Source organism: Nicotiana sylvestris, chromosome 6 (assembly GCF_000393655.2).
Source record: "Nicotiana sylvestris chromosome 6, ASM39365v2, whole genome shotgun sequence".
Taxonomy (NCBI): Eukaryota; Viridiplantae; Streptophyta; class Magnoliopsida; order Solanales; family Solanaceae; genus Nicotiana; species Nicotiana sylvestris.
This window is the reverse complement of record NC_091062.1, coordinates 53,682,383-53,697,520: the sequence shown is the minus strand read 5'-3', so window position 1 is coordinate 53,697,520 and position 15,138 is coordinate 53,682,383. Positions and strand designations below refer to the sequence as shown.

Here is a 15,138-nt window from a genome sequence, read left to right as displayed (position 1 = left end):
TTTCTTATGGGGTTGAATGAAACCTACACTATGATTCGAGGAAGCATCCTCATGATGAATCCATTACCAAACTTAACTCAAGCTTTTCTCTCCTAATACAAGATGAGAAGTAGAGGGGAATCAAGCCACACACTCAGTTGTTCATTGAATCAACCTCTATGATTGTTGCCAGTTCTAGGCCCAACACTTATAGGACCAACTATTCACCTAACAACAACAACTATGGTGGATAAGGAAGGGGAAGACCTATATGTGATTACTGCAGAAAGCCATGACATACTAAGGATAAATGCTTCAAACTACATAGTTAGCCTGCAAATTCTGGACACCCTCGCAATCAAAATCATAATCCAAACCAACATTTCAACCAGAATCAGGGACTCAATCGCAACCATAACTTTAACACAGGAAAGAGAATAGTGGCTAATGTACATGGAAATCGGTCTTCTGACATGTTACCTAACAAGGAAGAAGAACAAAACGATTTGAATGAAGACCAGAACATCAACCTGCCAAAGGAGCACTATGGACAGATCCTGACTCTGCTCCAACACTTTCAAACTGGAAATAGAGGAGAGAATGCAGCTACCACCAATCTTATCAATGGGGCTGTAAACTTTGCAGGTATAATAGTCTGTACTTCCTCTATATATTTTGGTAAATTATCGTGTTAATGTCTCAAAAACAAGACCGATTCCTGGATTTTAGACTCAGGGGCATCAAATCATATGACCTTCAATAAGTCCCTACTAACCAATGTCATAACACTACCCTATCCACTCCTAGTTGTCCTACCAAATGGATATAAAATGAAAGTAACAGAAATTGGTAGTGTAACAATTGTGCCTGATATAACTTTACATAAAGTAATGTTTGTACCTTCTTTCAAATACAATCTAATTTCTATTCATGGTCTAACCAGTGTTAACAGAAGTATAGTAGCCTTCACTAACAATCTTTGTATTCTGCAGGCCTCTTCAATGAAGAGGCCTCCAGAGATTGGTAAGGCTTGTGATGGGCTATACCTTCTCTGCCCAAAATGTCTGAGAAGCAAGTATTCAGGTTCTGCTGTTAGCAATTCACTTTATTGCCTTGGCAATAAGGCTCACCACACACACAACTCACACTGTCATATTGATTCATATGTACATAGTTCATTGTCCACAAATAAGTGTATATATCTTCATCCACATGTAAATATTCTATGTTTGAGTAATAAAAATCTTAGTTTGAATTCTTGTTTATCATCTAATAATGATGTAAATGTTCCGTGGCATAATAGACTTGGACATGTACCCTTTGTCAAAATGAGAGGGATTACCTCTATCCCCATCTCTTTCCTCCAAAGCAACCCTTTCTTTATTCCATTTGTCCAATGGCCAGGCAGGGATAAAACAAAATTTTCCACAAAAATCTTCCAAGTACTACACATAAATATATGGGGACCTTACAATGTGACAAACCATGATAACTATAAATACTTTCTTACACTGGTGGATGATTACAGTAGGTCCACTTGGACTAACCTTCTCTCATTCAAAAGCAATGCATTACAAGTCATAAAAACATTCATCTCTATGGTTGAAACCCAGTTTAATACAAAAGTCAATACAATCAGATCTGACAATGGCTCAGAGTTCACCAGTATAGAGGCAAATATGTTTTCCCAATCCAAAGGCATCATTCACCAAAAGACCTGCCCTTACACACCTCAACAGAATAGAATAGTAGAAAGAAAACACAAATATCTCTTGGAAACTGCCAGGGCACTCCTATTCCAATCAAAATTACCTGTAAGATACTGGGGTGAATGCATCTTGTGTGCAACCTACATCATAAATAAATTACCCTCTTCCCATAGTCATCCTAAATCTCCATTTGAACTAGTTCATAGAAAAAGCCAACATACTCTCACATGAGAAGTTTTGGATGCCTATGTTATCTTTCTGTACCAAAAGTGCGTAGAGACAAATTTGAACCTAGAACATCCCCACACATATTCATTGGTTATCCCTATGGTGTCAAAGGGTACAAGGTCTTAAGTCTTGCCACTAAGAAGATATCTATTTCTAGGGATGTTGTCTTTATTGAGAATGTGTTTCCCCTTGCTATATCACCTAACAATTTTTCATTTCCCTCTATTCTCAACTCTATTCCATTCATTGATAAGATTAAAGAATGCACTAAATTTGCTTATGATAGTGATAATGGCACCAGTGTTACACATTTCCAATCCCAACACTTTGAGTCCAACACTAGTTCTGAGAGTCCTTCCAGCCATTTGCCACAATCTGAAACACCTCAACCTTCAAGCCACACTTCATCACCAATAGCCCATCAGCTTGTCAACACACCTATTTCCTTAAGGAAATCACAAAGACCACATAAGACACTTGCATATTTACAAGACTACCTACACTCACTCTCTATACTAAGACCATCACCATCTGTTGCTCACAGTAGTTCTACTGCACTTTTCTCTCTTAATGCAATGTTCTCTAACAACCACTATATAACCTCTAATGTCTTGAATTCTGAGAGTCAAAGTCTTGTGAGGGATATCTGGAGTGACAGTGAACCCTCATCTTATGAGGAGGCAACTATGAATCCTACCTGGCAAACACCTATGAACCAAGAGTTTGAAGCATTACATGCCAACCACACTTGGGATTAGTTCCCTTACCTGCTGGGAAGAAAGCCATAGGATGTAAGTGGGTATATAAAATAAAACATAAGGCAGATGGTAGTGTAGAAAGACTCAAAGCTAGGTTGGTTGTAAAGGGATATACTCAACAAGCTAGAATTGATTATACAGAAACCTTCTCCCCAGTAGTTAAAATGACAACTTTGAGATCTCTAATAGCTATAGCTATGAAAAGGGTGGTACATATCACAATTAGATGTAAATAATGCATTCCTACATGGGGATGTGAATGAGGAGGTGTACACGGAGGTCCCACAGGGCTTAGCAGTTGACAACACAGGTTTGGTTACAAACTCAACAAATCTCTCTATGGCCTGAAACAGGCAAGCATGCAATGATATGCTAAACTAACTGAAGCTTTATGCTCAAGGGGTTACGCACATTCAATGTGTGACTACTCTTTATTTTACAAGAAAACTGAGCACTCTTTTGTTTACATAGCAGTTGTCGCGCCCCTTTTTTCTCGCAAAATCGGGTTTCGACGCGACAACTCTTTTAAAGAAGATGTTAAAAGAGAGAGGCACCACCTAACGGGTTTAAGGTGCATTAGGGCATCTATTTGCAAATAACTCTATTTGACTAGTTTGCATCACCAAAGATCGGGTAAAGGCTCGAAATTACCTCAAAGAGAAAGTGTTAGGCACTATTCGAGGTCTACAACTGTGGGTCCCGGCTGAACTCGAATTATATGAATTAGTCTATGTAATCAAATAAACGAAGAGAGAGCACAAAAACTTAAGAAGTTCACTATGAAACACAAATAATTGATTTTAAAGACAAGATGGGGGGTCTTAAATTTTTTAGCCTAAAGGATCACTCCGTGCAACATAAATAATACTTTGTAGCTCCCCTCGAGATGGGGTGTTACTCCTATTATTCAGCGTGTACAGACTATTATCTCCTACTACCCGATTACTATCTTTAAGTTGTTACCTAATGTGCACTAGTTGATTCTAAATTGTGCCTTATGCGTGCACTACTCGTCTCATGCTATGGTCTAGGAGGCATTTGGACCTCTATCTTGGATGGTTCTAGACTTAACTTAGGTTGCTCAAAATGAGAAAACTAGGCGACATACAAAATAAGTTGAAATTTCATGTATAAACAAATAAGGTCTCAAGTTAGCCTCCATACTTAGACAACAAACGCACACAAACGCATATGCAAATTAGGAGTTTTCAGAATTCAGAATTGAGACAAGTTAAAGCCATTAAGCCCCATAGACATTATTTCTATGTGACCTTAGAATTCAAACATGCAGCAGTTTCAGATGTAAGGTCTAATCTTATAGACGTGATTTCTGAACAGGTGCACAATTTAGGGAATCTGATATTACATGCGGATTATTGAGACTACAAGTTAGAAGTTATTGATCCTATAGACATGATTGCTAAGTTATTCTGGATTCCAGCATTATAAAGGTAACACTATAATTTTGACGTATTAGGATATTACATGTCTTATAAACATGATATGTAGTCATTGTCTGATTATGTAGTAGAGTTGTTTGAAGACATAAGGTTAGCAGCATTAATAGAACACCCTATAGATAGGATTTCTAGCAATTGACAATTATACTTGATTTTATAATATTTTTATCCTCATAGGCATGCTTCCTAGGCAGGTGACAAATATAATGAGAATAACATAAATGACATCTAATCTAATTATGTTCCTATAGGCATGATATATACGTGAATTGTAAAGAGCATGTATTTGTGGATCAATGTAATCCTATAGGCATGGTGTCTATGTGAACATGCTGCAATTGAAAGATTGATCATTTTATTTCATATAGGCATGATTTCTAATAAACACGTGGAAGCAGAATATGTTAAATGAATTGAACACCTATAGGCAGGTTATCAAACATGTAGAGGCAGAATATATCAAACGAGTTAAACACCTATAGGCAGGTTATCTAGCACACACAGTAGCAGAGCATGTTCGAGCAAATGGAATACCTATAGGCAGGATTTCTACCCATTTCATGCAATATTAAAATAAGCCTAGTTTTCCAATTTTACTAATACCCCAATTGTTATTACATAATTATTACAGACCCAATAAATTACAAAGTTACAAAAATAACTATAATGGGCCTAAGACATGCCCGAAGTATACCTGGCCAGGCCAAGCCTTCAATTTCAAATCCACATAGTTCACAACAGCCCAGAAGATAGTCTTCATAGCCAAAAACCAGTAGCCATCAAAGATTCAGAAAAAATTAGTCATATCACAAGCCCATTGTCTTATTCAGTAAGTGAAAATGGGACATAATTGAGCAATTAAGACAAAGTGGCAAGGAACCTTAGACCCTAGTGTGTTAGAGTTCCCAAGGGCTTCAAGAACCCAGGACAGTGCTCACACTAGGGAGTTAATAGAGGAGATTCAGGGATAGACATGGGACCAAGTTCTAGTGTGTCATAGTTCACAAGGGTCTCAATTGGACCCCAAGCAGTGCTCACACTAGAGAAGTTAGTAGCAAGAGCCTTGATAGCCTTGACTTTCAGCAGGCTAAGAATAAGGAGTTAAGAACAACATGAGTGATGATGAGGGAGAATGGACAATAACTGAGGGACATAACATAGTCAAGTTGATCACTTAGAGCAAATAATCAAACATGCTCTAAGTTCTAAGAACAGACTTAGCAAAAAATCAGAAAAAGCAAGTTCAACACCTAGTGCATAAGTAGTCATACATTAACAAACAGGTTTGCAAGATTGGTATACATAGACTCATAATAAGGAAAAGGTTCAAATTATGTTAAGTATATGTCCCAGTGTCATAAGATAGCCGTGTTAACTTCACATCAGGCAGCAAAACATTATTTAGACATAGTAGGGAATCACAAATTATGACAACATACTGGTGAATCAAGTGATCCAAAACATGCCGAGGGGTATGTTAACTGAGAACTAGTCATGGTTGACAGAATGGGACCTTGGCACATAATTAAAACATACTACCTATGCAAGATTGCCATTATAGAGGTTTAGAACAGAAAGGGGAAGATAAACTTATGTCATACAGTAAGTGTAAGCATTCAGGTCTGACCTACTAGACCAATTAACCGAAGAAAGTTCAAATTATGCAAATAGAGCATATTCGAATAACAGAGTGGACAACCTTAAGAAGAATTAAACACCAAAGAGATGCTAAAAAGTGCAAAGGTCACATGCAGCAGTAGTTCAAAACACATTGGCTAAACGAAATTAAGAGAATCTCGACTAGTCGAATTAGGCTTAGGCATGTTTCAAACTAACAAAATTATGAAGTCAAATGTTAAAAAGACCTAAAACTGAGGTAAAGCAAATAGAATTGCACACAAGAGTAACCCAACAACACATTAAGCTATGAACTTCAGAAGTGAAAAACATATGCAAGTAGCAGATACATAGGAACGAAATTGCAAAGGTTCAGTAACTCACCAGTTAAGCAAAAAACAAGAAAGAATAAAGTCTACAGTACCAAGAGCCCAGAATTTTCTGGCCTTGGCTTTCAGCCGGCCAAGAACCAGAATGTAGAACAAGAGTATTAGAGAACAAATAGTAGTAACTTCAGTTTTTAGTAAATCTTTTAATGATTCCAGTCTTGTCTTAAAGGGGAATGGGGAGGGGTTTATATAGTAGTAGAAATTAAATAAGTAAACAAGAAAAAACTATAAAATCAAACATAAATAAGGAAACCATAGCATGCTGAATCAATAAAATCGAATTTAGGGAAAAATAGGTAAACTCTAATTTTTTTAGGGAAAGTAAATATTGATAAAAATGTAACAAAATTTGGTCACACAGTAGAATATAGGACGAACATAGACATAATAACGCTTAAAATCAGAGAATCGATCCCATTTTTGGTTCGATTAAAAGATATCTGAAAGCTCTAATTTAGGGTAAGTAAGAATCAACAAGAGATACAGAAATATTCGTACTTACAAAGAGCGGATGATGAACATAGACAAAATAATCAGAAAAGTCAAGGATATAAACCGATTTTGGTTCGATTCTTACACGATCTGCTTTCCATGTTTAGGCAAGAAGTATAGAGAAGGACCCAGTACAATGGAGAGGTCACATATGGCAAGAAACGGCCATGGTATCCCATGTTAGGTGGGATTAGGAGAGGGATTTTGGGGGAAGACGGCTAGGATTTGAGAGATAAGAGATGAGAGGATTCAAGGAAGGCGAGCGGTGAGAAATGATTTAGGGTTAGGGGGTTTTGGGTATAATTAAAAGGGATGGTGTAAGGTGGGCCGTTGATCTTAGAGATCAACAACCAAGATTTTAAAATGAGACTAGGACGGGTTTAAGAAATGGGTACCGACCGGGTCATGGGTTGGGTTAATTTATCTTGGGCTGGGATATTTTGGGCTAGTGTATTAGGTAATTGGGCTGAGGTTGGTCCGAGAATAGGTAGAATTTAGGCTAGTATTTAAAAACCCAATGTTTAATAAATAAATAAATAATTTATAAAAGTAATTAATAAATAATAGCAATATCATTTGTGCACTAAAACGATTAAAATAATTACTTAATATTATAAAAAATATAAAAAGTCATTTTCTGCATAAATAATGTAATTATACATTAACATGGACTATTATTGCAAAATATGCAGTTAGCCCTAAAATGCAAATATAAAAAATGTACTAAAAATATTTAAAACATCATGTTAGTATAAATGATAAGTTTAGATGATTAAATCATCATAAAAATTATTACTGAATATTTATATAATAATATACGAAAATAAATTGATTTAAAGTCTTTAAAAATTATGGAAAGTTATGAAAAATACTTGTATATGCTAATAAACGAAATAATGATGCATATGCACTATTTTGAAAGTGTATATATATATATATATAGGGGATTTCTAACCTACTACATAGTTGTAGTAGGTTAGCATTGTATACAACTTTACTTTTTCTTAAATACCCCTAACAACATATTATCATTGCATAAGTCAGATGAATAATTTTGTCATTCTACCCAATTTGGTTTCCTCCTTTCTCTCTCACCTTTTGCTCTCCATAGTCTCTGCCAAGAGCAAACTGGAGTCTTTTTTTTCTTATAATATTGTTTTCTATCCAACTCTTCCTCTCTTGATAGTTTCCACAAGTTAAATAATGAAATCTTCTGCCTTTATATTTGTGTGAATGGCTAATATTTTTGTCAAGCTTTATATAGAGTATAAAAGACTGGAAAAATTAAAATCAATTCAAAATCAAACCATTACTCCAATGATAGGATCAATTTACATGGGGCGAAAATATTGTGTTAGAAATGTCTTGTGACAACCCAAAGGGGTTATCACCTGTTTTCTTATCCATTCTGTGCTTCCGAGGCCTTAAAACCTCATTTAGAGTCGCCTCGATTTGCGTGCGCAGTCCGGGCGTGTAGCCGGAAAGCTTAAACATGAAATTTTGTGAAAAATGCTAAGTTTTGATGTTAAAATGAATAAGTTTGACTTTGGTCAACATTTTGGGCAAACGGACCCGAACCCGTTATTTGACGGTCCCGGAGGGTCCGTAGGAAAATATGTGACGTGGGCATATGTCCGGAATCGAATACCGAGGTCCCAAGCCCGAGAAATGAATTTTTAAGTAAAATTCTTTTTTGAAAATGTTTAAGGAAATTGGAAATGAAATCTGATTAGAAAATGATGGTATCGGGCCCGTATTTTAGTTCCGGCGCCCGGTACAGGTCTTATATATGTTTTAAGTTCTTCCTATAAAATTTGGTTGAAATCGGACGTCGTTTCACGTGTTTCGGACTTAAATTTCTAAATTGGAAACTTGATGAAGTTTGAGGAAAAATTCTTGATTTTGAGGTTTGATTCATTGATTTTGAGGTTATTTAGGCGATTTGATCGCACAGATAAGTTCGTACGATGTTGTTGAGTTAGTGCATGTGTTTGGTTAGGAGCCCCGAGGGCTCGAGAGTGTTTTTGGAGGTGTTTCGGAATGGTTTTTGGCTTTAGAAGTGTTGCAGATTTTCTGTTGTTGTGCCCAGGGATTTTGTTCTTCGCGTTCGTATGGTCGCACTCGCGAACGCATAAGGCAAAGATCTCAGGTACCCAGTTTCTTCTTCGCGAACGCGGAGGTTGAGACGAGAACGCGAAGCTCAGGGGGGACCCTTCGCGAACGCGTCCTTCCACTCGCGAACGTGTAGGGTTTAGGAGAGGGGCCACCAGTTTGTTCTACGCGAACGCGGCCACTGGCCCGCGAACGCGAGGGCTCGAGGTGCTAAAGCATCGCGAACGCGAGACCAGTGTCCCGAACGCGAAGTTCTTCAGACCTGACTCATCGCAAACACGTTGAGCTTATCGCGAACGCGAAGAAGGATTTTGCCCAGTTATTTTAAAGTCTCAAAACAGAAACCATTACGGGATTTCACCAAAATTTCACAAACTCTTTCTTCTCCAAAGTTCTAGGGCGACTTTTGAAGCATCTTTTCACCATAAACTCTTGGGTTAGTAATCTTTAACTTATTTTCTTCCATTTTCATCAACATCTATTGAATTTCTAGGCCTAAAATATGTAATTAAAGGTAGAAATTAGGGAATTGGGTAGAGTTAGGGCTTTTTAATTAATTGTAATTTAGACCTCGTTTTGTGGTCGAATTCTAGAAATAATTATATATTCGGGCTCGTAGATGAATGGGTTATCAGATTTTTGTTCGAACCTAGTGTTTTGACCAAGTGGGCCCGGGGTCGATTTTGGGATTTTGGGAAGAATACTTGGGAAGCTATAATTAGGCATTGGATTCGAAAATTTTAGCATTTATTGATGTTATGAAGTCATTTGTGTGTAGATACAATTGATTTGGAGACGAATTCGAGAGGAAAAGCGGTAATTGAGGATTGAATTAGCCGTGGAAGTTTGAGGTAAGTGTTTGGTCTAACCTTAACTTGAGGGATTAGGAGTTGAGTCCTATTTGCTATGTGATAATTGTTTAGTACGACGTATAGGCATGGTGCCGAGTATCTATACGTTGGTGTCTAGCATGACCGTGAGTCTTTATGTTGTGAATATCTTGATTTTGTTGTGTCTTTCATGCCTTAGTGATGATTTCTTTATGTTGTGAAAAGCTTGTGAAAGAAATTATGACCTTTGAACTTCGAGGAGCATTGGCTCGAGTTATATTACAAAGTGTGAAAGTATATGAGATAATTGAACCCTTTGGAGCATTGACTCAAATGGTAAAGTGAGTTATGAAGTAAAAATGAAAGAAAGAGAAAAAGTTATTAAATTGTTCCCTTGCCGGGATGTTTGTTGCTTTGTTGATTATCTCCCTTGCCGGGATGATGAGATTATTGATATTGTTCCCTTGCCGGGATTTAACTGTTTAATTATGTTCCCTTTTCCGGGATTTATATTGTTATTTGTTTACTCCCTTGCCCCTTTGTTTGTGATTGTTGTTTAGGTGAGGAAGAGCGTTAAAGCACGAAGGGTGATGCCGTGCATTGTTTGCTATGGTGAGGAAAGAGTGTAAAGCACGAAGGGTGATGTCGTGCCATACGATGTACCATTCCATACCGATTATCATTGACTATATGGTGAGGAAAGAGAGTAAAAGCACGAAGGGTGATGTCGTGTACACTTTTGTTATAAAATATTGTTTGGTGAGGACGGGAGTAAAAGCACGAAAGGTGATGCCGTGCACGTTGTTATTATATGATTGATTTGGTGAGAACGAGAGTAAAAGCACGAAGGGTGATGCCGTGCAAATTGTTGATTTCTGATTCTTGATGATATTCTAGTTATGTTTTTACTTTCCTTACTTGATGTTTTCTATTCGGAACTGTTATTTCCCCCACAACATGTTTCCCCTTCCCACATTTACTGGTTATTTCTGCATTTTCCTTTCCGCTGTATATATTTAAATTGCACAGGTTTATTTGATAGTATGGTCCTAGCCTCGTCACTACTTCGCCGAGGTTAGGTTAGACACTTACTAGCACATAGGGTCGGTTGTGCTGATACTAAACTCTGCACTGTGTGCAAATCCCAGAGCAGCTTACGGACAGTAGTTGGAGGGCTTCCTTCAGTCCACCCGGAGACCTAAGGTAAACCTGCAGGCGTTCGCGAGCCCCGACATCTCCCTCTATCTCTATTCCCTGTTTCATTTTCTTTCGTTCAGAAACAGTTTATTGTATTTTCTTCAGGCCTTGTTTGTAGTGACTCTTAGACAGTATGTGATACTGTGACACCAGGTTTTGGGTATTGAGGTTTTGAAAGTTGTAAGGGACGTAGTCTTGAGTTATAAAAATTGTTGACTTTCGCTTATTTATTTAATTCCGCTGTTTTTCATGTTATCGCTGGTAATTGAAAAAAAAATTGTTAATAAAAAAGGTAGTTAAGGGTTGGCTTGCCTAGCTCTCATTAGTAGGCGCCATCACGACTCCCGAGTGTGGGAAATCCGGGTTGTGACAAAAAAAATCTGGGTCGTGACATGTCTTGAATCTTTCTCATTTTTATTTATTTTAAGGATAAGTAATGGAAAAGAAAAATGATTACAATTGCTTACTGAAAAGGAAGAGTCACCGAAGAAAGAAATAAAAATGAACAATGACCGAAAATAAGAAATAAGTAGTGAAATTTGCCGGTAGAGAATTTTAGAAAGGATAAAGTTGATGATGGCGAAGAACAAAAGAGGCCCATTTTGATAGTGAAAGAGGAGGGTTTTTGTTTTTCTTGTGGGGAATGACAAAAAGGTCCTTGGTATTAAATGATGGCAATGTTTTTAGCTAGGGGTATTTAAGGAAAAGTAAAGTTGTATACAATGCTAACCTACTACAACTATGTAGTAGGTTAGAAAAACCCATATATATATAATATGAGGAAAAAATTGGGTATCAACAATAATGCATGTTGATGATATTGTAGTTACAGGAATTGACACTGTAGAGATCACATAGTTAAAAATATTCTTGAACAATAGCTTTAAAATAAAGGATCTGAGGAGGCTACATTACTTCTTAGGACCTCCCTCTACAAAGTGGTGTAATAATTTCCTAGAGGAAGTTTACTCTTGATCTGTTGAAGGAATACTAATGCATGGATCACAACAGCTTCAATTCTCCATTGGACCCCACTGTGAAACTTAAAGCCGAGGAAGGAGAAAGATTAGCAGACCCCACTTACTACAAAAAGTTGATAGAAAAGTTTAATTTCCTCACCAATACTAGACTAGATATAGCTTACAGTGTGCAACACTTAAGCCAGTTCATGGATGACCCTAGAGAACCTCACTTAAAAGCAGCTTTCCATCTGCTTAGATACTTGAAGGGGGACCCCAACTTAGGCATATTCTTGTCTAAGGATCAAGACTACACAATCAGAGCATATTTTATTGATCCATCTATTAGAAAGTATTTTTTTGCTTCATCTTTATAAGAGAATCCCAAATACAATAGGGCAAAAGGTCCGAAAGTCGATAGATATTTGTCGTGCCCCCTTTATCTTCTTTCACTTAATTAATGTCATATTTTCATTTACGATAAAGTTCCAAGCCGTGACGTGCACCTAATTCACACATTACGGATTGTAAATTTATCACTAAGCCAAAGTCCTAGAGTTTCTTTGTATCTCATTATTATATGAATTTTACAAAAGAAATTTAAGGGCCTTTTAATATGTTTTAGCTTTAGGCCACAAAATCCGTAAAGCGGCCCATAAGTCTTTCCATGCATTTAGTACGTGCGCATCACGATTGTTTTCCTCATATACCAAAATTGTGCTAAAGGGCGGCCCGACAAATTTTGTGGCCTAAAGCTAAACTTATCAGGGATCTTAACTTTTTTTTTTGTGAAGTCTAATTTTTCATTTTTTTTTTTTGCAAAGCTATTAATAATATTCTTATAATCAATTCTCCTAATAAGTCTTTCTCAATTGACAATATAGTTAATTCATTTGATCTCTCTTAAAGCATTGTTGATTTTAGGTAAAATTTTATCAATTTTAGTTTTGAAAAACTTGTTTCCGTTGAAGCAACGGTAATAGGGGTTATCATCATTATTCTATAAGCAATATAGGCATTTGAAGAAATTATTTGACTGAATATATCAATTAAATTGTTATCTTCTAATTGTACTATTTTTCTTAACACTTTTAATTCAGAAAATAAATCTAAACCATCAATATTAGATTAATTATTATGCTTCCAGGAACATTCAAGGCATTTTTTTTCAAATTTCCATCATCTCACAATCTCAGTTATTTACCGATAAATAGAAAATCAAAATAATTTCATATGCTACGAATTGTTCAAATCTATTTTGAAGTGAAAAAATAGTCTTGTCTACTATGTATAAAAAGTATATCTTATTAGGTGTAACAAAAAATGAGACCTCCACAAATATAGGGCCTAAAGCAGTTGTTTTACCTGCTTTAGGGAAGGGCCGCTCCTGTTGCTATAATACTCCGAGCTTGAAGTATAGACTGTAGCGGCAATTTCTCTTTCAATTTTTTTCCTATTACATTCAGAGATCAAGCAAGGAAAAGGGGTTTAAATTCTGGATCCGCCTTCGAGAACAAAGACTCTCCATGTGCCAATTGAGTGGCGATGCATACATAATCTTCACTCAAATGCATCTAATGATAACAACGACGTACGCCTCAACCACATGCTAGTTGAAGGCTTCAATCAAACGTACCTAGCTAATTAAATCAAAATAATGTTCAAATTTATTCTCCAGTTAGTTGGATGTGTAGAACTTTAAACAAGTTTGAAGATATCTCATTGAACTTTTATGTACATTATCGTTATTATATGTGCACCAATATGTTCTCTTTATTTATTTATTTTTGTTGAAGTAGGACACATTCGCTGGTGGAACAGAAACTTCAGCTGCGACTATTATTTGGGCATTATCAGAAATGATGAAGAATCCTAAAATTATGATCAAGGCACAAAGTGAAGTGAGACAAGTCTTCAAGGGAAACACAAGTTTTGATGAAAAGATCTTGATAAATTACCATACCTTAATATGGTCATTAAAGAAATATTCAGGCTACATCCTCCGGGTTCCTTGCTGTTTAGGGAATGTAGGGAACAAACATATATTGATGGATATACACTACCTCTTAAGATTAGAGTGTTGATTAATCTATGGGCAGTTGGAAGAGATCCAGAAATTTGGCATGACCCTGAGAGTTTTATTCCAGAGAGATTTGAAAATTCTCATATTGACTTTACGGGAAATCATTTTGAGCTTGTTCCATTTGGTGCGGGCAAAAGGATTTGTCCAGGAATACAATTTGGTTTAGCAACTATTAAATATCCCTTGGCGCAGTTACTCTACCACTTTAATTGGGTGCTTCAATTTGGAACTAGTCCAGAAGATTTGGATATGACTGAGAAAAATGGATTAACTGTAGGGAAAAAGAAAGATCTATACTTAATTGCCATAGATCACAAGGACGATGAAATTTTTTGATGTTGTGATTTAAATGGTGAAAAGTCATACCTATGTAATGTTTCGCCTTCTTTCAGTTTATTAGATGTGTCTCCATATTACCTTTGAAGTGTACCATGAAAATGTGCAAATAATAAGATCCAAAGTTAGTTGAATATTTTGGTTAAAAAGCTCGGACCAAATAATATGTTTCACCGTTTTGTGTGGTATATATGTAATTTACGTACATTTTGTTTCTCTTTTCTCCAAGAGAATGTTAATTGTTTCTGGTCCAAATCGATATCCGGATTTACAGGTTGTTTGTGTGGTGTATTTTCATTGTATAATATTGTATTGTTATCAAATTTTAAATACAGTATTTAGATTGATTATTATTTTTTTGGCCAAATTAAAAAAAAATCTATTTAACCATAAGCAATTTAACATACTAGCTAGGTCATTTGACTCTAAAATCGGATCATACAAAAATAATTAAAAACTAAACACTATAAGGCCTAATGCTGCACAAAGTATCAATAGTTAACACTTATCACCTTTGAGGACTATTGTGCCGAACTAGTGAGAGAAACTCTACCTTCTCACTAACCTACAGAACATCTTCAACTTCTCTTTTCAATCATTAAAATGGCTAAAAACATCAACCGCCATATCCCCCCTAAACCACCAGATAAGGACACTACCACCCAAAAAAAAAAAATTAAAAGCTTCAAAGAAAAACTGATCGAAGGAGTACAACATTCCTTAACTATTGCTAAGACCTCAACAAATATGGATACTGCTACTAAGGTCCAAGAATCTTTTGCCCAAATCACCAAATGATGATAGATGAAAAGAGAATTCAACTCACAGTGGAAGATCAAGCACGTATATATCAACCTTGGAAATACTCTCTCATTAACAAGCTAATTGGTAAGAAAATTCAACACCATATATTAAAAAAGAAAATCCAGGAAGCCTGGAAAATTATAGATAATTTCCCCCTCATTGATTTGGGAGCAGACTACTACATA

At 36.3% G+C, this 15,138-nt stretch overlaps 1 pseudogene; it reads left to right on the top strand.

The window, feature by feature from the left end:
• Window positions 1-14,149, top strand: part of LOC104236305 (premnaspirodiene oxygenase-like) — a 39,236-nt pseudogene extending 25,087 nt beyond the window's left edge.
• The last annotated feature ends 989 nt before the right edge of the window (window positions 14,150-15,138 follow it).